The following is a 27,507-nucleotide window of genomic DNA, read 5'->3' as shown; positions in this document are numbered from 1 at the left end:
TGAACTGGGATAGATTTTGGATTAACTTCTGGTTGAACTGATTCAAGTTCAGAAGTACTTTCTTGTTGAGAAATTTCAAGTTGAGGATCAACTTGTTGTTGAACAACTTTGGTTACTGTTTCACTAGGATCAGTGCTAATGTCCTCAGGTAATTGTGAAACTTCCTCTTCAGGAACGGATGTACTAGAAATAGTTGGAGTAACTGGAGTCTCTGTACTTACCGAAATAGATGATTCAGGTAACTCAGATGAAGAACTAGGAGTTCTTGATGTACTAGACTCAGTTAAGCGAGACCGCTTTGCCCGAATTGGTGTCGCTTCGAGAGGCAAAGGTGGTTTTCTCGCTATTCTCCGCGAATGACGGGGTATGGGTTGATGTTCCTCCATGATTGCTGATTAATTTTATTATCAAAAAAGAAATAAACAAAAAGGGGTACACTAGGCAAAAGGTTCACCAAGCAATTCTGAACTGTAGAATACCTCCTGGAGAACCAAGAAGTACAGGCAGGCAATCTCCCCGAATGTTGTGTTCGGTGTATCACAGTTTACAAGGTGGCCGACTCAGTTACTTAAGGATGGATAGCAACTTGTAGTTGTCCTCCCATATATACCTGAAGGTACGTGGAGGCCCAGTCCGTATAAGCGTTGTCTAATGCAAAACTGCACAGTGAGAGCATGCCCCTATACTTTAAATATTGTAACACCGCCCTATATACCCGAAGGTACGTGGACGAGCTATGATATACTCACATACGTGGAATGAGGTATCACACTTGGGATGTATTGCATACAAGTTAGCGACAACTGCTTTGTTTTACGATGCCAAAACACATCTCTAACCTAGAACCACTAAATGTTCTCGTTAATGATAATTCTCCATTAGGTAAAGTGATGTTTATTTTAAGTTGATCTTTCTTAGGAATTTGCCTTTCAAGTTCACCACGTGATGTATTCTAAAATTCCTAGGAATGCAACTATCATGATAAGCATTCTTTCCATTCAATTAACAATGAAAATCCTAGCTAGTTAGGGATAGAGCAATCAGATTTCTTTTGATAAAAGAGCAAAGAGCACAATCTAAATGCAAATTCCCTACACTATTCCTATCAGCACACACAAACCTTTTCAATGTAACATGCATGTATTTCTTTTCGATTTCCCTTAATGTGAATGAACAAAAAGGAAAACTAATGCACAATCGATCAATAATCTCTTTTCATAAAAATGACGATTTTGCGACAATTTATTTTCAAGGAAAGGAAGACTTTACGACACTTTCGTTTTCAAAGAAATGAGGAATTATGACACTTTAAACGAAAAGACTAATCATATGCACACATCAATCAATCAATATTTCATGAATGAAGATTTTACGACAATTCAATTTTTGAATGAAAAGACGATTTTACAACACTTTCTTTCGCTAAAGACCAAAAACTAACTTTCGACTATAGACTGAAAATGACAAAGTAAATACACAACAAACATTTATCAATCCTAGTATAAGTAGGGCCAGGTAAGCAGATGAAAAACTATTTTCAGAGACAAGACATCATCGACATTCAACAAATCATTCAAACAAGAGAAAATTGGCAAAAAATTTCAGCTCATAGATGGGAAACTGACCCTCAAGGGATCAGAACAAGCAGTAGTGAGAGACAGTGTGCTTTAGTTCACTGGCTCTATGCGGGAAGTGCATTGCATAACAATGTGTCCTTCATTGGGCTATGCTGGTGACAGTAAGCCATTTTGAAGGCAATTTGACACAGTTTTGGCTCAATTTTCAATGAAAGAAGACTGGAATTCAATCAACGACCACAAGTACAGTATGTAGATATGTCTTAAGAGGTTGATAAGCTACTAAGATGGATGATCACTCCCCAACAGAGTCGCTAATTTTTTTGGGAAGTTTTAGTGTCTACAGATAAACGCTTAAACCCTTAGACTAGTAGCTAAGTCTAGAACAACAGTGCAAAGCATTCTCTACTTTTTCTATGACTAATAGATTAAATAAGACAGTAAAGAAGCCTACCTGAAGCTTTCGCTTACTCCTTATCTCCCTTGACCAATTATGTCGCTCCTCTCTGTACTTAATCCGCTTGAAGAGTACCTACACACAGACAGAAGACAAAAACCGATCAAAGCATATGATAATGATCTATTGATTAAACATAACATGGAATCAAGTACATAATACACATATGAAAGCATCAATGGACAATACAAGCATATGGAAAAAGTTTTGAACACTTTATTAGTAAAAGGAAGAGTTACAATCCAATTTTCTTGGTTCAATATCAATCCTCCAATTAAATCCCATCCTCTCCTCATAACAAGCAAGACATTTTGACATCATTACAAAACTTGAAATCAACTCAAGTCTCATACTAACAGCATCTCCCTATAATTCAATTATTTCTAGCCCCTGATCACTTAGATGAGTGGTCTTTTTATAGGTGAATGAAGGAAGTTATGCCATAAATGGTGATAATGAATGCCCTCCCAAACTTAGGATTTAGTTCCATGGAGGAAGGGATAAAGGGATTGATATTCCTTAACTCCCTACCTCATCCAAATTCAAGCCCAAAGGAGTATATAAACTTCGGAAACTTCTAGATGCATCCAATGGATAAGAATATTTCCAAACCCCAATGCAATTTCACACAAATTCGCCTAGCGCAGGCCAAAGAGGGCTCAAGTGCGCTGCACAGCACCCTGCCATTGTACTAGACTGCACTGCAGTGCAACTTGATGAAGGCCTGCCTGCGGTGATCTTCTTAGAGGCAGTTTTTGGATGATTTCAGTCATGGAATCTCTTGGGAAGGAGGCATTCTGATGGTTGACTTCATTTAGGGCATGTAACAACTGAATTAGGGTTTGATGGGGCCTAATAGTACTGATCTGTAAGTCGGGGTTGATGTGCCCAAATGGATTTGTAACACCAACGCATAGGTGAGTCTAGAATCTTCATAGGGCCTAGGTTACAGGAACCCAAGGGTTGGTTGGTCGTGTATTAACACCCAAGGTCGAACAACATACATTAGATTTAAACTTCGAGGAAAAACAAAGATGAACTCATAGTTTAAATCATTGCACCATTATATTATAATCATTACATTAATATTAAAAAACCTTCGAGGCAATCTTAGCATAGTAAATAAACATTTTTGTTTTGTACATGCGGATATGTTACACATCTCCTTTAATAGCATGGTAATATCAATATTCATTTTAAATACCACATGTCAATTCCATTTGAGTAGTGAAGGAATTGCATATCTCCCTTATACTAAAAAGTAGAAATCAATTATAAATGAAATTAGAAATTCTTTACTCTCATTTATTTTATCTCTCTATATAAAATTTACATAAAATTAAGATGAAAATTGAAGTATTTTCTTTGGGATTGAGAATGAATTTATGTTGTTGTTATTACTATTTTTTAATTTGTCAATGTAAGTATTATTTTATTATTTTTAAATGTAAGATAATATCCCTCATAATTTTTATTACTTTTTACTTATTTTTATTATTATTATTTTAATTGAGTCAACATTATGTTTTTAAATTATTATTTTTTCGATCTAACATTTTACTACATCTCCTACATAATGTAGAGCACTTCTAAAGCAATTAATTAATTATTATTATCGTTTTAAATTTTAGATTTAATGTTTCATTTTTATTTTTAAATCTAATGCTTCACTACAACAACTCCCCCATTCTTTGATGTAGAGTGTTTCTCAACACAAAAATGCCCCATTTCCATTTTTAATCTACCAAATTATATTTGTCATCTTGAAAGATTTATTCTTGTATTAGATGTATCTTTGATGATATCAATGAATCTAGAAATCCCAAAACCTCTTAAACTATATTTACGCCGTAAGGCATTCCCCTCTGGAATCAACTCCCCCAATTGTCACCGTGTACTTGTTTGAGCCATTCGATCAGATGTTAGACGATTGAAACATTCCAAACCGTTGGATATAGTTTAGGTTAGTTTTTTATATTCTTTCCGCACAGTTTTTCTTGCTGCTTCAAATCTCGCTGAGCGGGCCGCGTCTCTGGGCATCCCACTCCAGTGGCTTGGAGCTTGATGAGCTTTTATCCCCAGTGAGGGTTGTGCAGGCAGAGTTTTTAATTGAGCTTTCGGATTTGTGGATGACATATTCTGCATATTCGAGGGTGTCTTGGATAATGTAGCGGTGTTGAGACAACGATATGGTCTCAACAAATCTGCAGATGAAGTGGCGATTATCATAGAAGCTTATCGGACTCTCAGAGATAGGGGTCCTTACCGTGCAGATGAGGTCGTTAGAGATCTACTGGGGAAGTTTGCCTTCGTTCTTTACGACCCCACTTCTGAGGCTCTCTTTACAGCAACTGTAAGCTTTCTTTCTCATCCCTTCCTTTTCTATGCTTTATTTTGTATTTTCCATTGAAATATTTGACATAAACACTTTTATTGTTCCCATGTCAACCCTCCTTCATCGCACATTTCCTTCAATCCTTCATGCTACATACCTTGCTCGGATAATAAATGAGGGTTTCCAATATTTCTCCTTTCGTAGTCGTTTCCAGGAATCGATTTTCTTGATCCTGCAGTTGAGAGGGATAAGGGGTGTTTTGAAAAATTATAAGACCCTCCTACTTGTTTTATTTAGTCCATAGATTTACCATTTTCTAGCCTGGACACGCTCACACTGCAGACTCCCTCCAATCTGGTCTGTGTTTTTGGAGTATCTTCACATTCGTAGATGGCATATGATGATTTCTTGATCCTGCAGTTGACAGAGGATAGGGCTCGTTTTGAAAAAATATAAGACTCTGTTTGTTTGATTTAGTCCATAGATTTACCATTTTACTATCCTGGACACGCTCACACTGCAGACTCCCTTCCATCTGCTCTATTTTTTGGAATACCTTAACATTAGTACATGGCGTGTGATGAGAAGAATTTCATAGAGCACATGGGAAGCTTATGAAACCCCCCCTTGATAAGAATCTTTTAAGAAATTCAAATTACCAACCCCAAGATAAAGTATTATGACTCTCCAATTAGCTTGTGGCCTAAGGGTAAGGTGGAGAATTTACCAGGATTCCAGTGAATTTGTGGTCTTCAGGTTCCATCCTCACTGGAAACAGTGTGGCAACAGCATTTTGTAGCGTCCATTAACCTGCATTCTGGATCTAGTGCTTTGAAGGCGTTGACTTTTACAATGTGGATATTTCTGAAATGAAGTGGCAGTTGAAGTTATGTACTCTGTTTTTAAATTAGAGAAAGTATATATATATATATATATATAGTCACTTGTGGACAATTTACGGGACAAATTGCCAAATTCATGACTTTCTATCTGATCCCAGAGTCCAGATGACAGAAGTTATCCATTGTAAGATCCTATGAAAAATTCTATCCATGGTAAAAGGTCATCTGCATTTGTCATCATAACTAAAACTACCCCTCACTAATCATTGCTGATTCATGCAGCAGAGTTGGCCTTTTCTAAAGAAATGTCGTAATCTAAAGAAATATTTACTTGGTGGTTATCCTTACAGCCATTATTAGAATATTGGGTTGACCAATAATGACTGTAATGACATTGGGCTTATCCGATTTATTTTACAACAAACTACCCCTCACTGATCATAGCTGATTCATGTAGCAGAGTTAGCCTTTTCTAAAGAAATGTTGTAATCTAAAGAAATATTTACTTGGTGGTTATCCTCACAGCCATTATTAGAACATTGGGTTGACCAATAATGACTGTAATGACATTGGGCTTATCTGATTTACTTTACAACTTTGATGCAGGAAAATAAGACTATCACTTACTTGAAACAGAACAGTGATTTAAATCGGATCCCAATCTTTCAACCCGACTTTCTGTTTTAATGGATTGCTCTAAATTCTTGAGATCTGGTCTTGAGTCTTGGAAATAATTTTCAACTTGCTTTTCTAATAGGGTACATGATATAGGAGTTTGGCTTGTAAATATATCTCTTTGCCGAAAACTTTTAAGATTCGAGTCTGATAGTTTGTATTCCTTTGCAAATGTGCTAAAGCAATTTCCCAAGATTTTCCCAAATTCCTACTTCGTTGAAATAAATTTAAGTTCTTTTCCCATAGCGTTTCTCTAATTATTTGTTTTGGGAGAGGGAAGGGGGAAGATTAGTTATTTATAATCAGATGGGCTACTAGCACCTGTTACCCCGAAAATTCTGCTCATATGATCTATCATAGGCTGCAATGCCAATTTCCCAATAACAGAATGGTGCCCTGAGTATTTATTTGAACATATTTTGTTCCCATATAAAATATTAAGCATTCCTTGAAATTGTGGGTTTCTTGACTTTTGACCAATAACTATTTGTTTTGCTAGGATGTTGATGATTCAGTGCCTTTCTTCTGGGGCACTGCAGCTGATGATTACCTTGTACTATCTGATGAGCCAAATGTCCTGAAAGAAGGATGTGGAAAATCTTTTGCTCCATTTCCCCGAGGTAATATAGGACTGCTAAATTAGAGCTTATCTGTTTTTTAGCTATCTGGCACATGAAAGTGTAGCTGAATGTTGGCTATAGAGCCTCTAATGTAATATCGGTTGTTGCATTTGCCTTCGCAGGTTGTTACTTCTCTACATCAGGTGGATTGCAAAGCTTTGAACATCCTTTGAATAAGCTGATGCCAATGCCTCGTGTTGATAGTGCATTTGGCAATAGGAGGATCTCTTCCTCTGGCTGGGTAGAATCCTCTCATGGCAAGCTCATCACTATTCCCTGATGAATATTTTTATCCGAATGTATGATCTTTAAATTGAGGAAACCAAGAAGAACGGTTTACATAATCTAGACATTTAAGATGTTTAAATACACCAACTGAATCGTGCCTGCAACTTGCCCTGTATTCCTCTTGAAGAAGTTACACTGGAAGATCTCCAAAAGATTTCAACTTTGGGGTGCGGGAGCAGTGGCAATGTCTACAATAGTCCCATGCTTCTATGAAGATTGACATTTTTTTTTTTCAAATGGTTGCAGATATGTATCACATGGAAAGAAGATTTTGCAGCCCCATCAACTGTTAGATGGATTAGCAGAGGTAATAGGCCAGAATGATAAACGTCAAAACCTCCATTTTTTTTTGGCTATTTGGAAATGTGTTGAAGTCAACTTCTGCAAATTCCGGAGCAGTTGATTTCAAAATCAATTTTGTAATTTGTTTTATATCACTGTGTACCTAAATAAGTATCATTATTTAAAAGATATGTAACATCTTCCATCGAATCTGTGAGTGCGTTCAGCAATTTTGGTGAATACAAGGTCTGCTCTAGGACTCCATGTACTCTTCCTGTTTGCTAAAATTTCAAAAATGTGCAGTGTTTATAATATGTCTAGTCTTCTTCTGCATCTTGGATATCACTGCAGAAGCTCTTACATGCTTTGTTTGTGTTAGCTATTTCGTTAAAGCTAAATCTCAAGAAACCACCAGCCATTGTTTCCATTACCTGGTGGACCATCGAATTTGTTTTAGGATCACTATTAGCCCTTTCCTCTATAGCAAAAGTTTTCTCAACTGAAACATTCTCAGCTAAAACAATCCTAGATATTACTACATGGGTAAACTGTTTTCTTCTACTTTGCTGTGCTATCAAAGCTTTTAGATGCCATACCTTCATCAGCACTAAGGATTTATCAGATCCCCTGTTAAAGGAAACTGCAGAAGAAGAGATCCAAGTTACTCCATTGAGTAAAGCAGGGTTTTTGAGCCGTCTGACTTTCAAATGGTTGGATCCTTTACTACGTCTAGGCTATTCAAAAACGTTGGAACTCAAAAATATACCGCATTTACCCTCTGAAGATGAAGCATTCACAGCTCAAAAGGCATTTGCAGAAGCATGGGATCTTCAGAAAAACCAAGACCCATTAAACAAACAGACAATATTCAAAGCATTATCAAAATGCTACTGGAAAGATATGGTAGTCATGGGAGTATTTGCATTTATGAGATCAGCAGCAACAATTTCTGGACCTCTGTTTATGTGGTCCTTTGTACAGTTAGCAGGTAGAGAACAGTCTTTCCAAAATGAAAAAATTATTCTTGTTGGAGGTTTATTTGCAGTTAAGCTCATAGAGTCCTTCTCTCGAAGGCATTGGTACTTCAATTCCAGACGCACAGGTATGCGAATGCGTTCGGCCTTGATGGCAGCTGTATATCAGAAACAACTTCGGCTGTCTAGTCTAGGAAGACGAAGACATGCCACTGGTGAGATTGTAAATGCGTTCGGCCTTGATGGCAGCTGTATATCAGAAACAACTTCGGCTGTCTAGTCTAGGAAGACGAAGACATGCCACTGGTGAGATTGTAAACTACATAGCTGTAGATGCATATCGTTTTGGAGAGTTTCCGTGGTGGCTACATTGGCGTTGGACCGTCCCTTTGAAAATATGTGTAGCAATTGGCATCCTTTCTGCCACAGTTGGATGGGAAGCTATTCCAGGTTTGCTCATCATCATTTTTACTCTAATTCTAAACAAACCTCTGGCCAAAACCCTCCATAAGTGCCAAGCTGAGTTCATGACTGCACAGGATGAAAGACTGAGACTAACATCTGAAATTCTTAATAGTATGAAAATAATCAAACTACAAGCATGGGAAGAAAAATTTAAAGAGTTGATAGAAAATCTCCGAGCTATGGAGTTCAAATGGTTGTCTTCAGCACAGTTTAATAGAACATATCGTACCATACTCTACTGGATGTCACCCATCATTACTGCATCTATAGTTTTTGTCGGGTGTGCTATCATAGGGGATCCACCGTTGACTGCCACAACCATATTTACAGTGCTTGCAACATCCAGTGAGAATGCTACCTGAAGTTTTGGCTATATTAATCCAAGTTAAAGTCTCCTTAGATCGTCTGGGCAAGTTCTTACAAGATGATGAGCTGAGACCAGATTCTGTTGTGAGGAAAGCATTTGCCGGATCCCAGTATACCATCGAAATTCATCAAGCCATACTCAGCTGGGAGCCAGAATCTCCATTGACAAAGCCAATATTGAAGGGAATAAATCTGCACATTAAAACTGGAGAAAAGGTAGCAATTTGTGGCTCAGTGGGATCAGGGAAATCTGCTCTGCTCTGCTATATACAATTCTTGGAGAAATCCCAAAAATTTCAGGAGATGTAAGTTGAACATTAACTACTCTTCTTGAGTAGAAGTAACCATTTCATAGTTCAACAAGATTGTAGGTGCAGCTTTTTTTCTTTCTATATGCATAAATTCTTCCATAAAATTTTTGATTGGACTACGTGCAGGTTGAAGTATATGGCAATGTTGCCTATGTGGCACAAACAGCTTGGATTCAGAGTGGTACTGTCAGAGATAACATACTCTATGGGAAACCAATGGAGAAAATTCAATACAAGAAGGCAATAAAATCCCTTCAGTGCAGTCGATGCTCATACAACTTCAACTCTATCAAATAAGGATGAGACATTACATAAGAGAGAATCCAAGACTTGCTAATATTGCTTGTCATAGTATGAAAAATCTGGTTTACCTCTGTATCAGATCTATAAACATCTTAGAATGAGATCCAGACATATTAACGTGAAAATTTCTGTGCATATTAGATATAAAAGATTTGAGTTTTGGGTTATCAAAACTATAGATTGAGAACTACATGGATTGCTGGATAGGATGGCTGGTTCGATTTGTATATCAGGATTGTTAGCTTCTTTGTGGTGGTAGTGTGAGATCAATTGGGAATTGCTACTTGTTTCATACTTCAAGAGGGAAATGAATTTCCCAATGATGGTGGTGATGAAGGAAACCAGCAAAAGCACAGAGAATAGCATAGCTGATTGAATAAAAAAATCAATTATGTAAATACAAATAAAACACCCTACAAAGTGATGTCTTCTTGAATATTGATCAATATGAATGATTTTCCTTTCACAATTCTTGTGTTTTGATTCTTTATGAATAGGAATTGATTCATTCAACTAAAATTGGTATTGTTGATTTTGATGGCACTTCCGTTCTCCAGCTTGATGATTGGGTGTTGTGCCGAATTTACAAGAAAAATGGTCATTCTCAGAGAGTACAAGCGGTAGAACGAGATGAAACTCTGTCTTTTGCCTATATGAACCATACCATCACAAAAAATTGTGTATATATCATTTCACCATAGAAACTGTAAATAGTTTTTAGAGTGATAACTGCATCCTCAAGGTATTCTCTTGCTCCTTTTATTTCTTCCCTCTTGCATTGAAATTTTGTGGAACTCAGTTGAACCCAAAAATCATCCTAAAGTTATATAGGTCAAAAAATTTCCTTAAGTCACAGGGCGAATTCAAATTTAAACATAAATACATATAAATAGAAGGTAAAGTCTCAATATTCAATTATATGAGCAGATTACATAGCTTATTCAGCTAGCACGAGACCAGACTTGACTACATTAGTCAAATATCTTTCCAACTCCATTAACTACACCACGGTTCACATCGATTGACTGATGACTTGATCTCTACAGTTATTTACTTACTGTCCAACAAGGAGACCAACATGTTAATCATTTGGGTTCTACAGCTGGGAGTGTGACCTGATAAATAATGAGAAACATACATATTGCAGCAATACAAAATGTGCACACAAAGATACTTAACTAATTCTTTATTCACAGGTACCTCTATTTATACACAAACACAGTAGTGGAGTCCTGCTGAAAGATTCTAGCTTCAACAGCAACTAACCTCCCTATTTTAACTCATTAACCTACAGCTAATCATCCTTAACAACACTTATACATGAGTTGTTTGTACTCTAAAACAGAATCCCTAAATAGCCTATTACATTTATGTATTGGAGAGTTATTCTCTAACATGATCAGCAACCAGAGCATAACAGAATTTATTTATTGCTCTTGTACAAACGAAGTTGAAATGAACTCTGTGAATTGTTGAAAACAACATTTTTGGAAATAATGTTTCTTGACTTGTTCTGAAATTGTACCCATGTTTTCTGGATAAGCTGCATTCTCTTCACTTTGGACAATGTTTCAGACCATAAACTTGCAGTCCTGTCTCCAAGACTATATGACAGAATGATTTTGAGACTTGCTTCAAGGTTTAACGGGTAAATATATAAACATTTCCATTATAATTTTATCGGGATAATTCATTTAAATAGGTTGGCTAGTAGTATCAAAGATGAGGTCAGCTAATTGTTAACACTATTCAATACTAGAGTACAATTAAGAAAGCATGGTAAGCTCAAGTAGAACTGCAAGATTATTGTGAAGGCCACCATAACTCCTTCCCTTCATAATAGAATTTGAATTAGTATTTGTGGGATTGCTTGAAAAATGGTTGCTAGCATCTTTGGTGGGTATTGCAGTCATCCATCACATTTTTTATAGTTACCTCTCTTTCCTCGAGGAAAGGAAAACAATGGATGATGTCTTATCATTTTCACTACATCCACTGAGTTCTTTTGACAGACTGAGTAGCAGAATGAAATGCCAATTCAGCACATACCAAAAAGACTAGTATTGCTGTCAAAGTATTAGGAGACAATGTCTATGGATCCAGTTTGAAGCTTGAAGTAAGGGCATGACCATGCAGGATCACACAACATTCACATTTCATAGTTGAAACAATTTTTGCCTCATGTTATAATTCAGTTATTGAGTGGGAAGCCGAGAACTAGTTAAATGTCTTTTTATAGGCAAACGCCATAAATGAATTGTTGTTAATTTTTTAGTTAACATGTTCTTTGCTTAGGTCAGTTACTTCATTAATCCATTAGCTCATTATTAATTCCATTAATTCATTAGCAATCACATTAACCATTATCATATGACAGTAACTAATGAAAGAACATCAAAGTTCAAAGGTTTAAAGCCAGGGCAAAACCCCACAAGGCGGAAAACCCACAGATCTTTTCTTCTTGATAATATCAAATGTTCAGAGAGAGAGAAATCCATAAGTACAATGATACATTAGTCAAGGTCAATAGATTGAATTGCCATAGATGATCCCAATCCACTGTCCAAAAGTCAAAGTCGCATCATCTGCACATTAAAACTGGAGAAAAGGTCGCAATTTATGGCTCAGTGGGATCAGGGAAATCTGCTCTGATATATATACAATTCTTGGAGAAATCCCAAAAAATTTCAGGAGATGTAAGTTGAACATTGACTACTCTTCTTGAGCAAAAGTAACCATTTCACAGTTCAACAAGATTGTAGATGCAACTTTTTTGCTTTCTATGTACATAAATTCTTCCATAAACTTTTTGATTGGACTACGTACAGGTTGAAGTATATGGCAATGTTACCTACGTGGCACAAACAGCTTGGATTTAGAGTGGTACTATCAGAGATAACATACTCTATGGGAAACCAATGGACAAAATTCAATACAAGAAGGCAATAAAAGCTTGTGCGTTAGACAAGGATATAGGGAGTTTTTCTCATGGAGATATGATGGAGATTGGGGAGAGAGGATTGAATATGAGTGGAGGACAAAAACAGAGGATTCAGTTGGCTAGAGCAGTATATAACGATGCTGACATTTATCTATTGGATGATCCCTTCAGTGCAGTCGATGCTCATACAGCTTCAACTCTATCAAATAAGGAGGAGACATTACATAAGAGATACTCCAAGACTTGCTAATATCGCTTGTCATAGTATGAAAAATCCGGTTTACCTCTGTATTAGATCTGTAAAGATCTTAGAATGAGATCCAAACATATTAATGTGAAAATTTCTGTGCATATTGGATATAAAAGGTTTGAGTTTTGGGTTATCAAAGCTATAGATTGAGAACTACATGGATTGCTTCATAGGATGGCTGGTTCGATTTGTATATCAGGATTGCTAGCTTCTTTGTGGTGGTAGTGTGAGATCATTTGGGAATTGTTACTTGTTTCATGCTTCAAGAGGGAAATGAATTTTCCAATGATGGTGGTGATGAAGGAACCCAACAAAAGCACAGAGAATAACATAGTTGATTGAATAAAAAAATCAATTGTGTAAATACAAATAACACACCCTACAAAGTGATGTTTTCTTGAATATTGATCAATATGAATGATTTTCATTTCACAGTTCTTGTGTTTTGATTCTTTATGAATAGGAATTGATTCATTCAACTAAAATTGGTATTGTTGATTTTGATGGCACTTCTGTTCTCCAGCTTGATGATTGGGTGTTGTGCCGAATTTACAAGAAAAATGGTCATTCTCAGAGAGTACAAGTGGTAGAATGAGATGAAACTCTGACTTTTGCCTATATGAACCATACCATCACAAAAAATTGTGTATATATCATTTCACCATAGAAAATGTAAACAGTTTTTAGAGTGATAACTGCATCCTCAAGGTATTCGCTTGCTCCTTTTATTTCTTCCCTCTTGCATTGAAATTTTGTGGAACTCAGTCGAACCCAAAAATCATCCTAAAGTTATATAGGTCAAAAAATTTCCTAAAGTCACAGTGCGACTTCAAATTTAAACATAAATACATATAAACAGAAGGTAAAGTCTCAATATTCGATTATATGAGCAGATTACATAGCTTATTCAGCTAGCACGAGACCAGACTTGACTACATTAGTCAAATATCTTTCCAACTCTAGTAACTACACCACAGTTCACATCGATTGACTGATGACTTGATCTCCACAATTATTTAATTACTGTCCAACAAGGAGACCAACATGTTAACCATCTGGATTCTACAGCTGGGAGTGTGACCTGATAAATAATGAGAAACATACATATTGCAGCAATACAAAATGTGCACACAAATATACTTCACTAATTCTTTATTCACAGGTACCTCTATTTATACACAAACACAGTAGTGGAGTCCTGCTAAAAGATTCCAGCTTCAACAGCAACTAACCTCCCTATTTTAACTCATTAACCTACAGCTAATCATCCTTAACAACACTTATACATTAGCTGTTTGTACTCTAAAACAGAATCCCTAAATAGCCTATTACATTTATGTATTGGAGAGTTATTCTCTAACATGATCAACAACCAAAGCATAACATAATTTATTTATTGCTCTAGTACAAACAAAGTTGAAATGAACTCTTTGAATTGTTCAAAACAACATTATTGGAAATAATATTCCCTGACTTGTTCTGAAATTGTACCCATGTTTTCTGGATACGCTGCATTCTCTTCACTTTGGACAATGCTTCAGACCATAAACTTGCAGTCCTGTCTCCAAGAATATATGACAGAATGATTTTGAGACTTGCTTCAAGGTTTAAAGGGTAAATATATAAACATTTCCATTATAATTTTATCAGGATAATTCATTTAAACGGGTTGGCTAATAGTATCAAAGATGAGGTCACCTAATTGTTAACACTATTCAATACTAGAGTACAATTAAGAAAGCATGGTAAGCTCAAGTAGAACTGCAAGATTATTGTGAAAGCCACCATAACTCCTTCCTTTCAGAATAGAATTTGAATTAGTATTTGTGGGATTGCTCGAAAAATGGTTGGAAAGACATTGGACTTCACTCTTCTATTTCTGCCAAAGTCAGGAACTTATGGAAGGTAAATTTCATCTACATGTCCAGAGTTGCACATAAACATTTTAGGATGGTTATCAGTGGCGTGTCCGTTATACTTAATTCTCAGTTGCAGATGACATTTTTTGTTATTCCGCTGATAGTCTTCTCTGTGTGGATATTACAGCACAGAACTCTGGCAGCTAATCATAAAGGCAGCCTTACAGCATCAGTGAAGCCTCATGCATGCAAAATGTATGTTTTGACATTTAGCCCCTACAGTCATACCTCTCCATTGGACTGAATTTATGATACTTTTGGGATACCATTATGTGATAAGAAGCATTAAGAAAATAAGAAGCATTAAGAAAATCGATTCCCCTCAAGGAAGATCCAAGGCATTCTTAAGGGTGACGTTTAAGAGAAAATCATGAATGAGTGGCACTTAACAAGTTGTTGAGACATCCACATGCATTTTTGTCCTCCAACGTCGAAGGCAATAGGAACTATAGATGATTATTAACATTGAGAAATTGTTCATTTGTCAGCGGCAAACTAGTGATCATATTAAAGTGGTCTAAATATTAAGCAATATTTATTTAAGAAGTCAATTAAGTGAACTCTTTGGAAAGTTAACTACTCTGATGAAGATGTCAAATTATTATTTTTTTGTCTCTTAGCATGTTTTTAAAATGAAATGTGCAGCTGTTCTGAATAGAACTTGATTTTTTTCTTTTCTTTTAATGACATATCATGTCCAGAGGGGTTGCACTGCAAATAGCAAACTACCATTGGCTGTGCTTAGCATGAGGTGTAGTTATTCCAAGAATGGAACCTTGGTGGACAGATTATTAGTCAACCTCCCCAATAAACAACACCAAAAAATTAATCGTTCAATAAGTGTTCATGATCACCTTGTTATAGTATTGATCGGATGTGAAGTTCAATTGGAAAAATAGAGGGTAGTTGTGCAGATCCATGGATTACAAATTCCTGACATGAGACAACCTCTTTATCTTAAATTCTCTAAACTTGAGGTCTATTTTTTTCAATAACTATAAACCTTAGATTTCATATTCCTTTGTAAAAAATGGGTATATACAGGAGATATACATTCACTAATAGAAGAGGGGAGTGTACAAGCGGTAGAACGAGATGAAACTCTGTCTTTTGCCTATATGAACCATACCATCACAAAAATTTGTGTATATATCATTTCACCATAGAAACTGTAAACAGTTTTTAGAGTGATAACTGCATCCTCAAGGTATTCTCTTGCTCCTTTTATTTCTTCCCTCGTGCATTGAAATTTTGTGGAACTCAATTAAACCCAAAAATCATCCTAAAGTTATATAGGTCAAAAAATTTCCTAAAGTCACAGTGCGGCTTCAAATTTAAACATAAATACATATAAACAGAAGGTAAAGTCTCAATATTCGATTATATGAGCAGATTACATAGCTTATTAAACTAGCACGAGACCAGACTTGACTACATTAGTCAAATATATTTCCAACTCCAGTAACTACACCACAGTTCACATCGATTGATTGATGACTTGATCTCCACAGTTATTTACTTACTGTCCAACAAGGAGACCAACATGTTAATCATTTGGATTCTACAGCTGGGAGTGTGACCAGATAAATAATGAGAAACATACATATTGCAGAAATACAAAATGTGCACACAAAGATACTTCACTAATTCTTTATTCACAGGTACCTCTATTTATACACAAACATAGTAGTGGAGTCCTGCTGAAAGATTCCAGCTTCAACAGCAACTAACCTCCCTATTTTAACTCATTAACCTACAGCTAATCATCCTTAACAACACTTATACATGAGCTGTTTGTACTCTAAAACAGAATCCCTAAATAGCCTATTACATTTATGTATTGGAGAGTTATTCTCTAACATGATCAACAACCAGAGCATAACAGAATTTATTTATTGCTCTAGTACAAACGAAGTTGAAATGAACTCTTTGAATTGTTCAAAACAACATTTTTGGAAATAATGTTCCCTGACTTGTTCTGAAATTGTACCCATGTTTTCTAGATAAGCTGCATTCTCTTCACTTTGGGCAATGCTTCAGACCATAAACATGCAGTCCTGTCTCCAAGACTATATGACAAAATGATTTTGAGACTTGCTTCAAGGTTTAACGGGTAAATATATAAACATTTCCATTATAATTTTATCAGGATAATTCATTTAAACAGGTTGGCTAATAGTATCAAAGATGAGGTCAGCTAATTGTTAACACTATTCAATACTGGAGTATAATTAAGAAAGCATGGTAAGCTCAAGTAGAACTGCAAGATTATTGTGAAAGCCACCATAACTCCTTCCTTTCATAATAGAATTTGAATTAGTATTTGTGGGATTGCTTGAAAAATGGTTGGAAAGACATTGGACTTCACTATTCTATTTCTGCCAAAGTCAGGAACTTATGAAAGGTAAATTTCATCTACATGTCCAGAGTTGCACATAAACATTTTAGGATGGTTATCAGTGGCGTGTCTGTTATACTTAATTCTCAGTTGCAGATGACATTTTTTGTTATTTCGCTGATAGTCTTCTCTGTGTGGATATTACAGCACAGAACTCTGGCAGCTAATCATAAAGGCAGCCTTACAGCATTAGTGAAGCCTCATGCATGCAAAATGTATGTTTTGACATTTAGCCCCTACAATCATACCTCTCCATTGGACTGGATTTATGATACTTTTGGGATACCATTATGTGATAAGAAGCATTAAGAAAATAAGAAGCATTAAGAAAATCAATTCCCCTCAAGGAAGATCCAGGGCATTCTTAAGGGTGACGTTTAAGAGAAAATCATGAATGAGTGACACTTAACAAGTTGTTGAGACATCAACATGCATTTTTGTCCTCCAATGTCGAAGGCAATAGGAACTATAGATGATTATTAACATTGAGAAATTGTTCATTTGTCAGCGGCAAACTAGTGATCATATTAAAGTGGTCTAAATATTAAGCAATATTTATTTAAGAAGTCAATTAAGTGAACTCTTTGGAAAGTTAACTACTCTGATGAAGATGTCAAATTATTATTTTTTTGTCTCTTAGCATGTTTTTAAAATGAAATGTGCAGCTATTCTGAATAGAACATGATTTTTTTCTTTTATTTTAATGACATATCATGTCCAGAGGGGTTGCACTGCAAATAACAAACTACCTTTGGCTGTGCTTAGCCTGAGGTGTAGTTATTCCAAGAATGGAACCTTGGTGGAAAGATTATTAGTCAACCTCCCCAATAAACAACACCAAAAAATTAATCGTTCAATAAGTGTTCATGATCACCTTGTTATAGTATTGATCGGATGTGAAGTTCAATTGGAAAAATAGAGGGTAGTTGTGCAGATCCATGGATTACAAATTCCTGACATGAGACAACCTCTTTATCTTAAATTCTCTAAACTTGAGGTCTATTTTTTTCAATAACTATAAACCTTAGATTTCATATTCCTTTGTAAAAAATGGGTATATACAGGAGATATACATTCACTAATAGAAGAGGGGAGTGTACAAGCGGTAGAACGAGATGAAACTCTGTCTTTTGCCTATATGAACCATACCATCACAAAAAATTGTGTATCTATCATTTCACCATAGAAACTGTAAACAGTTTTTAGAGTGATAACTGCATCCTCAAGGTATTCTCTTGCTCCTTTTATTTCTTCCCTCTTGCATTGAAATTTTGTGGAACTGAGTTGAACCCAAAAATCATCCTAAAGTTATATAGGTCAAAAAATTTCCTAAAGTCACAGTGCAGCTTCAAATTTAAACATAAATACATATAAACAGAAGGTAACGTCTCAATATTCGATTATATGAGCAGACTACATAGCTTATTCAGCTAGCACGAGACCAGACTTGACTACATTAGTCAAATATCTTTCCAACTCCAGTAACTACACCACAGTTCACATCGATTGACTGATGACTTGATCTCCACAGTTATTTACTTACTGTCCAACAAGGAGACCAACATGTTAATCATCTAGATTCTACAGCTGGGAGTGTGACCTGATAAATAATGAGAAACATACATATTGCAGCAATACAAAATGTGCACACAAAGATACTTCACTAATTCTTTATTCATAGGTACCTCTATTTATACACAAACACAGTAGTGGAGTCCTACTGAAAGATTCCAGCTTCAATAGCAACTAACCTCCCTATTTTAACTCATGAACATACAACTAATCATCCTTAACATCACTTATACATGAGTTGTTTGTACTCTAAAACAGAATCCCTAAATAGCCTATTACATTTATGTATTGGAGAGTTATTCTCTAACATGATCAGCAACCAGAGCATAACAGAATTTATTTATTGCTCTAGTACAAACGAAGTTGAAATGAACTCTTTGAATTGTTCAAAACAACATTTTTGGAAATAATGTTTCCTGACTTGTTCTGAAATTGTACCCATGTTTTCTGGATAAGTTGCATTCTCTTCACTTTGGACAATGCTTCAGACCATAAACTTGCAGTCCTGTCTCCAAGACTATATGACAGAATGATTTTGAGACTTGCTTCAAGGTTTAACGGGTAAATATATAAACATTTCCATTATAATTTTATCAGGATAATTCATTTAAACAGGTTGGCTAATAGTATCAAAGATGAGGTCAGCTAATTGTTAACACTATTCAATACTGGAGTACAATTAAGAAAGCATGGTAAGCTCAAGTAGGACTGCAAGATTATTGTGAAAGCCACCATAACTCCTTCCTTTCAGAATAGAATTTGAATTAGTATTTGTGGGATTGCTTGAAAAATGGTTGGAAAGACATTGGACTTCACTCTTCTATTTCTACCAAAGTCAGGAACTTATGGAAGGTAAATTTCATCTACATGTCCAGAGTTGCACATAAACATTTTAGGATGGTTATCAATGGCGTGTCCGTTATACTTAATTCTCAGTTGCAGATGACATTTTTTGTTATTTCGCTGATAGTCTTCTCTGTGTGGATATTACAGCACAGAACTCTGGCAGCTAATCATAAAGGCAGCCTTACAGCATCAGTGAAGCCTCATGCATGCAAAATGTATGTTTTGACATTTAGCCCCTACAGTCATACCTCTCCATTGGACTGGATTTATGATACTTTTGGGATACCATTATGTGATAAGAAGCATTAAGAAAATCGATTCCCCTCAAGGAAGATCCAGGGCATTCTTAAGGGTGACGTTTAAGAGAAAATCATGAATGAGTAGCACTTAACAAGTTGTTGAGACATCCACATGCATTTTTGTCCTCCAACGTCGAAGGCAATAGGAACTATAGATGATTATTAACATTGAGAAATTGTTCATTTGTCAACGAAAAACTAGTGATCATATTAAAGTGGTCTAAATATTAAGCAATATTTATTTAAGAAGTCAATTAAGTGAACTCTTTGGAAAGTTAACTACTCTGATGAAGATGTCAAATTATTATTTTTTTGTCTCCTAGCATGTTTTTAAAATGAAAGGTGCAGTTGTTCTGAATAGAACATGATTTTTTTCTTTTCTTTTAATGACATATCATGTCCAGAGGGGTTGCACTGCAAATAGCAAACTACCTTTAGCTGTGCTTAGCCTGAGGTGTAGTTATTCCAAGAATGGAACCTTGGTGGACAGATTATTAGTCAACCTCCCCAATAAACAACACCAAAAAATTAATCGTTCAATAAGTGTTCATGATCGCCGTGTTATAGTACTGATCGGATGTGAAGTTCAATTGGAAAAATAGAGGGTAGTTGTGCAGATCCATGGATTACAAATTCCTGACATGAGACAACCTCTTTATCTTAAATTCTCTAAACTTGAGGTCTATTTTTTTCAATAACTATAAACCTTAGATTTCATATTCCTATGTAAAAAATGGGTAATTTGACCAATATAATCTGAGAAAATGAGTCTATTTTTTTTTATTCCTTGTGCTGAAGTTATAATGAGCATTTTCACCAACTTGAGATAATACATTCACTAATGGAAGAGGGGAGTGTATAAATTTGAACAATATAATCTGAGAAAATGAGTCTGTTTTTTTTTTATTCCTTGTGCTGAAGTTATAATGAGTATTTTTACCAACTTGAGATACATGTGCAATTTGCCTCCGACTACTCAGACTTGTGAATTGATCTTCATTGTTGTAATCAATCCTTTGCCTAAGAAAAGATTACAAATGCATGCTTGTCTTCTCTAAGGTCAGCCACTGACCTGGCCATGTTTACAACCATAGATATACGCTGAGCCTCTGAAGTAATTGGCTATGCATCTGAAGATAAAATGGGCTTCCTTTTTTACAACTTTTTTTTTTTTTATATCATTTTAGTCAATTGAAATCAAAATCTACACAATTGAGCATGACAGATATTCAAGGGAAACTACTCTGCTAGGGTCTAGTGCTTATGGAGATAGATCTAGATTATAGAAAAAATATTTATTTCTTCTTTGGAATGTTTTTTTATCTAAATTCGTGGGGAGTGAGTGAAAGCAGGTTTGGCAATGTTATTAGGAGGCCCACTAATTTTGAATGAGACATCGTTCTTTAGCTTTTATTCTTGTATGTTTCTTTCCAGATGAACACAGGTGAAAACCAATTACAGTCTCTTTTGAATTAAGATAATTTACCAGGGAAAATCAATCAAGCATTTTGAATAATAAATCAGTGGGTTTCTTCTCAGAGAAAAAGTGAAGGATAGACCAGTGGCTCGAACTTTAATGAGAAGGATGGATCATGTAGGGAATAGTGGAAAGTGCAACCTTTGTTAGTTTCCACCTTGTTGGTGTTGCCAAAATACCATAATAAGTGGTTTTGTTGGCACCTAAAGACATGCATGGAGAAGCTTCTTGTTGTGAAGAGTTATATTACATCTTTGTAATGAATAGCCCTGTTTCAAAAGAACAAATATATTAAGTGTCTGGCTTTTGACTTAAGTTATTTTTAGACATATGGTTGTCTTGTTCTTCAACTTCATAGTTGTAATCATAAGTGATAGGGCTGAAGCATCCTCTTTGGCCATTTAAAATTGCAGCACTTATCAGGGTGGGTGCCATTACATGGTTTGATAGTTGTAATCATAAGTGATAGGGTTGAAGCATCTTCTTTGGCCATTTAAAATTGCAGCACCTATCAGGGTGAACTGACCTATGAAAGGAAAATCAATCCAACTGTTAATTTTAATGACTTAGCTACCTATGAGCCCTGTCTTTTGTGGAGACTGCTAGTCATATATGTAGATAGATCGATAGATGTTAGTGTGAGAAACTAAACTACATTTTATTGAGTGAAGGAACGAATGAAAAGGATGTGATTACATGGTAGGTAGTGACTGTGCCTAGTATCTACAAACTTTCTAGATATAAACTTGATTTTCATATCAAACTTGTTAGACATATGCACCTTTTTGGAATGAAATCCAGAACTTGTCATCACGGAAGGAATAAGATTAGCTGGACTTCATGGAGAGAGAGGTGTGCTCAGGACTATAGTTGTACTATGTTTGCTAATGAAAATGGAATGAGAATATAGTATATCGGAGTAGGAGCATGACAGAAAGAAAAGCTATAGTGGTAGAAGTTCCAGAAGGAAAAGATATAGCAGTCAAAGTGTGCTCAATGTTCTCTAAACAGTGAACTTACACTACTATATCTTCTCCTCCTTGCAATTTTACCAATGATCGCCAATTCATAGAGAACTTGCCTGGTCTTCTGACTAAACATGTATTGGTCACTTCATTTTTGATATCCTCCAACGACTTGTTTTATTGTGATCAAGAATGACATTCTTACATTGCTTTCTCTAGCTCCAATTGAAATCAAAATCTACACAATTGAGCATGACAGATAGTCAAGGGAAACTGCTCTCTGGGACTTTCTAGAGAGCAGGAGCATGGCAGAAGGAAAAGATATAGCAATAAAAGTGCCAGAAGGAAAAGATATTGCAGTCAAACTGCACTCATTGTTCTCCCGACAATGAGCTTTTACTAATATATATATTCCTCCTTGCAATTTTACGAATGATCACCAATCCAAAGAATGCTTGCCCAATGTTCTGATTAAACACGCACTAGTCACTTGGTTTCTGATCATCCACCCTTGCTTTCAATAATTTCCATTTACAAGTCCGCTATTCTTCCCCACTCTATGCCTTACGGCGTTTCCTTTGCAACATTAGGTGCAAATGCTAGTTACATTTCTTTTAAATCATAATCGAGATTTATATTAGTATAAACCTGTGTTTGGAGTAAGATAGAATTCCAAAATTAAATCAAAATTACCTTGAAGGCCATGGTTTACCATTGAGGCAAAGAGTCATATTTCTATTCTACACATCAACAAAACATTTTCATATGTTATGTTCTTTACAATCTATCCAAAATATTTAAAAAAAAATACCCAAAATTTGAACTACTTTAGCCTACATTTGATCATTCTAAATTGAGAATGTTGTCTCTATTCACTAGTGATTCACTTTGTAGTTCAAGATTCAAATTTAACGGGGAATGAGGAGCTCAAATTGTTGGTATGTTAGATAGAGAAAGAAAAAGTTTCTTGTTGACTTGGAAGCTTCAACTCTTCTATTTGGCTCCTTAATGCTCTTATCTTGTCTTCAATACTCTACATTTGTTGTCTCTAAGATTCCCATTGATGATGTCCATTTGGTATTAAATAGAGTTTGTTAAATATGAAGTTGTTGTATCTTTGTTTGCATCTCCAAAATTTTATTGGACACACTTAATTGCCTTGCTTTCGCTTTGTAATTAGTAAAATGTGCCATGATGTTTCACTCTCTCCCAACAAAATTCATTGCCTTGAACATAGAGAGAAGAGAGGGTCAAAAGAGGAGGGGTTGAGAATTGACATACGCCAAAATGCAGAAGATACAGAAGAAGAGGGGCTAAGATAGAATTCATGTAGGAAGACATAAAAGATAGGTAATAAAAAGACAGGAAGTGAATTGGAAGGGGAAGGGAGGAACAAGTCCCCAAAAAGAGGAAGGTTAGAGGAGACTGCACTAAGGAGGAATGGAAAGGCCAAGACATAGGAGAGCAACCACAAGAACACATAAAAACTAATTAACCTTTAATTATTGATCTGGGTTGTGACACCTCGATTACACATTAAAAGGCCACACTTTAGGGAGCTTCCATCATGCTAAGGCGAGGGATGATGACTTGCCTTAGACTCAAATCATATATGGTGAACAGCCTTGAAGAGCACATTGAAGAGACCGAATGCACTATCTTGAAAAGTATTATAACTAACTCCTTATTCTCGCATTCTTTGAAGCGCCACCTCATGCCATGTAATGGAATGATGAGAGAGGTCTATTGATTATGGAATGGGAGAGAATGAATTAAACCCATTTATTCCAAGGGTACACTGTTCTAACTCTATGGCTCGATTAACAAGCCAATCAACCCTATTATTATTAATTCTTAATACTTAAAGGACCTGTTATCACTCAGGTTGTCCTTAAAGCTCCTTAAAGGATACGGCCGAGGTAACCACAAACCAATCTTTGGACTGCAGGTCCTAGCCTACCTGCAATCAGAGAGGGCTCTCTCTATATAATTTAGCTTTGTTTTGGGTTGATTTTAGGCTAGTTATGATTTTCTTGGGTTTTGTTTTGATTTTGGTGGGATGGAGGACTCTTTCAAACCAAGTTGGGATGCATAGTGTGAGAGGTTCAAACCATTGGGCATGGAGTCGTGGATTAGGCTTGCTGTTGCGTTTTCTTGATCACAAGAGGAATACAGAGCAGGATAGCTACACATAAAACAATATCAAACTGGAATAAGGATGGAATGAAGGTCAGTGAATGAAAGGCAACTAAGTAGCTCTCATTATGCTAACAGAGGGAAGGTGAATGAACATTATATAGGAGCAATCAAGGATTCCTAAACAACATTCATATATGAAGGAACTAGTGTAAATATGAGCAAATCAGTATTCATATTTAGGACTAATTCAGAGGAAAACATAGATAAATCACAGAAATTGAGAACATAATACAACTAAGTGAGCTCTGAACTATTCTTTCTTTCTGCTATTTAGATAGTGAAACAATGATGGCATAAACACATATAAACTGTAAACAGAGATAAGAAACACTTATTGGGCTATGTAGAAGCGTTAGGATTCCACAGTCACTCTTCAGACATTACAACACAACAGTCAGTTCATCTCCCAAACATTCCAGCGATCTTTGATTATAGAGACTCTCAGAAAATACAATGCAAGTCTAGAGGAGGAAGTTATCGACCAACCAACCCTTTACATAAATACAGAGGGTTGTTTAAATAGAAAATGTTTACAAACATCCCTTGAACAGGTGTCAAGGGAGAAAATATCTCAAAATATCTATCAAAACAGAGCCAAAAGAGATATGTGCAATAACTGCTTCTAATGCTAAGTTGTGCTAGAAATAAATGCAATAAAATATCTAAAACAGCTGCACATGAGGGAGCAGCCTCATAAAAATGGCTCTTTAGGGCTGCACAGGGTCCTGTAGCTTCAAAAATGGACTGAAAGAGTGCCTTGAGCCACGTGATGTCCTCTGTGTGATAACTGCGCAATTAAGGAAGCAGCGCTGCTCCAAAAATATGACTGGGAACAATGTCTCTGCAATAACTCTGCCTTGAAAGCCTTCATCTATGCCTTTAGGTGGCTTTAAAGCAACAAAAGAAGTGTTGGTGAGCCTTAATGGCTGAATGATGCTTTGTTGACTTTGCTGGGCTTGCTTTGCTTTCATCTGCTTTGAAAAACTGGACTGATACTCTTTGCCGCATCCTGATACACTTTGGCACTGAATCTGGGCCTTTTCTCACCGCTGATACTCTTTAAACTGTCCCATCGCCCCTTTTTGCCTTTTAATGCAAAATTAACTGCTGCTAATGTCCTCCGTGGCCTTTGGGTGCAATCGGCGCTTGGCCGATCAAAAATAGCATTAAACCTTGCAAAAAATGCCGCAAAAAGGAGGATTTGTATGCTGCTGACTGTACCGAGGCCGAAACTAGTTATCTGAAGCAAAACTGGGCCTTGGAGCGATCTCAGAAAGCTTAGGGATGCATGAATTCCCTTATCGGGAGCCGGGCGCGGGCATATATGTGAAAATATGAACAAATGTCGCCTTTTCTTTTACACAGAAAAGACCAATTTCTATGTAAAATTCGTGAAAAACATAGGCGGGAGCGGCACTGTAGCGGAGATTAAATCCTGGCCGTTGGATTGCACGAAGGCAGATCCAACGGCTGGCGCTAAATCGCATCGGGGCGGACCAGGGGGTGGCACATAAACAATCGCCGAAACTGGGCGGACCCGATATGCTATAGGCCCTTCCTTTTATTTGGGATCGCGTCCGGCCCATTGGCGATGTCATATCGGCGGATTTACAAGAACATGGTTTGCGGACCCGAAATGCTAATATACCATGCTTTATTGTTATTTTGACTCCGCCAGTCGGAGCGATACATGGGGAGTGCTGCGATTAAATCAGGGCCATTGATCTGGGGGACCGATCCGAAGACTGGCGCTAAATCGCATCGGGGCGGACCATTGGTCCCAATACATAAAACCTCCGAAATGCCACAGACCCGAAATGCTTATATGCCCTTTCTTTATGGAGATCGGGTCCGGTCCGTCGGCGATTTCATATCGGCGGATTTTAACAAAATCAATATGCGGACCCGAAATCCCTTAAAACTGCCCTTTATAACTTTTCGGCTCCGGAATATCGGAGCTTTCCCATTTCGCTGTACAAAGGCCTCCTTTCGGACCCGATAATTTTATATGCTGCATTTTATTAATACTTCGGCTCCGGAATAAGCAATGCTATATATGGGGTCGCGACTTAATAAAGACCGTTGATCTGAGGGCCCGAATGGGCGGCCGCGATTAAATTGGCATTTCGCTATCGGCGGGGACATGGGGCAGGACTTTATACAATTGCGATCGCCGAAATGGGAGATCGCCGACAAGATCTGGGCCATTGATCTGAGTGGGGGCGATGGACGGCTGCGATGCGATATTGTTGAAAAATGCGGGTTTTTACGTTATAACTTAAGTTTTATAAAAAAACTCGAGTTTAAACGATAAAACAAAAAAGGGGAGTTGCGATAAAAAAGAGTATATGCGAGATATATGGGAAAATATGATGGAGGAAGCCTCCGATAGCGATATCGCACCGGGGCAAAAAGGAATGGGGGCATATATATATGGGCCAGCACTGTTATTACCTCCGACAGTGATATCGCGTCGGAGGGGGGGGGGGGAATCCATCGGAGGAGGGTTTATATGTATAGAAGGGGGCTATAAAGCATCGGAAGGGTTTTTTGCCTTTGAAGAAAGGTAAAATGAAATCGGAGGAAGGTTGTTAATGCATCAGAAGGGGTCCGAAGCATGGTGAGAGGGTTTTGAGCCTTGAAAAAAGGTTAAAACATGAATAATGGAGGGTTTGCATAGATGAAAGGAGGGATTTTATGCATAGGAAGGGGTCCTAATGCATTTGGAAGATGGTTTGAGGGGGAAGTGAGGGCTCTTACTCAGTTTCAGGTAAACTTAGCAATTCCCAAGTGTACTTATGGTTATTTTTCAACCAGGGGGGGGATAAGTATATAGGGGAGTTATTAACATAGTTTTAGTAGGGGAAGGGGAAATAGATAGGGAGCTACATAGTAAAGTTAATAGTTAACATGACAAATGATCAGAGAGCGCTAAGAATGATGTCTTAGGCTATCAATGGGGGAAAATGACTAATAGAAGAAGTGTGAACATTCCTTTAGTGAAGCAGATCTTCACCAAGGCAGATAATATGGAGAATGATGAATCTAAGAGGTATAAAGCAGATCTTGACCTCTTTAGGGGAAGTTAGTGAGTGATTTGGGGGAGAGGAAGAAGGGGGAAGTTAGACATGCATTTCTTGAAGTCC

General features: G+C 36.7%; 1 pseudogene; it reads left to right on the top strand.

The window, feature by feature from the left end:
- The first annotated feature begins 6,785 nt into the window (after positions 1–6,785).
- LOC149178395 (ABC transporter C family member 8-like) lies at positions 6,786–12,686 on the top strand (annotated as a pseudogene).
- The last annotated feature ends 14,821 nt before the right edge of the window (positions 12,687–27,507 follow it).

This window comes from Pinus tabuliformis, chromosome 4_1 (assembly GCF_031772625.1).
Source record: "Pinus tabuliformis cultivar Carrire ecotype Pingquan chromosome 4_1, CPIR1, whole genome shotgun sequence".
NCBI lineage: Eukaryota > Viridiplantae > Streptophyta > Pinopsida > Pinales > Pinaceae > Pinus > Pinus tabuliformis.
This window is presented reverse-complemented; position numbering and strand designations above follow the sequence as displayed.